This window comes from Labeo rohita, unplaced genomic scaffold, assembly GCF_022985175.1.
Source record: "Labeo rohita strain BAU-BD-2019 unplaced genomic scaffold, IGBB_LRoh.1.0 scaffold_1106, whole genome shotgun sequence".
NCBI classification, from domain to species: domain Eukaryota; kingdom Metazoa; phylum Chordata; class Actinopteri; order Cypriniformes; family Cyprinidae; genus Labeo; species Labeo rohita.
The window spans coordinates 16,375-18,295 of record NW_026127237.1 but is presented as its reverse complement, the minus strand read 5'-3'; the positions used below and the strand labels follow the sequence as shown (position 1 = coordinate 18,295).

Here is a 1,921-nt window from a genome sequence, read left to right as displayed (position 1 = left end):
ACTGAATTTCTGGGCCCAGTTTTTCAAAAGTAATCCACAAGGATTTTGGATAACGGATTGGATCAAATCTTGAAAATGGGTTTTTCAAAAGAAAAAACGGATTACATAATCGGATTAGATCACGTAATCCAATCTTGGTTTTGATCCGGATCAAACCTTTAGTTTGGGTTTTTTAGAACTTTTTTGTAGGATTTGGATCACTTTGATCCAAAAAAATCTGGATTAAACTGATCCCATCAGAAGGGTGGATTCAGCGTGGATTTCATGCCCAAAATGTAATGAAAACTTTAAAAATGTATCAAATAATACTATATTTGGATCATGCAGTATCTTACAAGATATCCTATTTATTCATAAGGTTTTAATTTTATTTGTTCATCCATCAGGCTACAGTGATTAGGTAGTCTTTAACGTATTCAGCCTTTCAGTATAGGCCTACAGCAAAGTAGAAAGAGTTTGGCCTCATAAAATAATCCCCCAAACAGCTGTCAAAATTGACCAAAAACAATTAATTTTATTCTGTCACTAATTAATATATATATTCATCACAATCGAAAATATTTTTGTTTTTAGAATATTTATTAGTGATGCATGCAATGATTACAGAATAACCAAAAAAAATGCAAAGAATGGCAATCACAGATTTTTGAAATCCAAAACAAATCCAAATCAGAAATAGTGTCTAACTATTGCGTCCCTTGTTGCACGTCCTGTTTGCTCGTTCTGGCAGAATGCAGGAGGTTGGTCAGGGTCTCCAAGGGGCTCAGGTGCATCATTGTCAGCACAGAGAGGGACATTGCGCTTAGTAGCGATGTTGTGCAGGACAATACAGGCAAGGGTTATGTTGCATGCTTTCTGTGGTTCCGCTCTCAGGTAGTTAAGGCATGCAAAGCGCCTCTTAAGAACTCCATTTAAACGCTCAATTGCACATCTTGCTCTGCAATGAGCAGTGTTGAAGCGTGCCTGCGCCGGTGTATTTGCTGTTAGAAAAGGAGTCATCAGCCATGGTAGGAGTGGGTAGGCACTGTCTCCTAATATTATGCCATCCGGTCGGTTGGTTTGGAGGTCTCTATATAGAGCGCTCTCCCTCAGGATGCGTGCATCATGGACAGACCCAGGCCACTTGATAACGCAGTTGGTGATGATGAGGTCAGCATCACACACACAAGTTGGACATTGATGCTGTGCCTCCCCTTTCTGTTTATAAACTCCCATTCATTCTCACGAGGTGCTTGTATATGCACATGTGCAGTCGATTGCTCCAATAGTATTGGGCATATTCCCCAAAAGAAAAAAGCTGCGCTTGGCCTGGGCAATGTGGTTGTCCTTTGGAAAAAAAACAAATTCATTGACCAGGCTGGCCAGTGCAATTGATACATCTCGCACCACATCACACACAGCTGATTTCACCACTCCCATATAGTCACCAACAACTTGATAGAAAGTCCCACATGCATAAAATCGGAGAGCAATGAGGATCTGGTCTTCCACAGACAGACCGTGACTCCTTTGGGTTCTGTGTTGAAGTTTTGGCCTGAGAAGGTTCACAAGGTATTCTATATCAGCCTTCCCAAAGCGAAACCGGACATACAGCTCCTCAGTGGTGTATTGCTCCAGTGGCTTGGTACGTTCAACATACACCCTTTGACGGTATCCTCTCCTGGCAAAGTGGTGGTGGCGGTGGACAACACCTGCCATTTCACTGTCTCTCTGTGAATCCTCTGAGAAAGGCTGATTTATATGGCTGTGTAATTGTTCTTTTCAAACACACCTATTACAACTGATTAGTTTTGGCTTGTGTTCAATTGAGGCAATTGGACCCAAGGCCTATAAATGATGAACAACGTTCACTATAGTAAAGCAACGGAACCATGGACTCAAGAAGCTGTAACTTCACTGCTGCTGAAACCAATGCACTACT

The 1,921-nt window shown here is 41.5% G+C and overlaps 1 pseudogene; it reads right to left on the bottom strand.

Annotated features, from left to right (window-relative positions):
* Window positions 1–669: 669 nt before the first annotated feature.
* Window positions 670–1,698, bottom strand: LOC127157552 (putative nuclease HARBI1; annotated as a pseudogene).
* Between the last annotated feature and the right edge of the window lie 223 nt (window positions 1,699–1,921).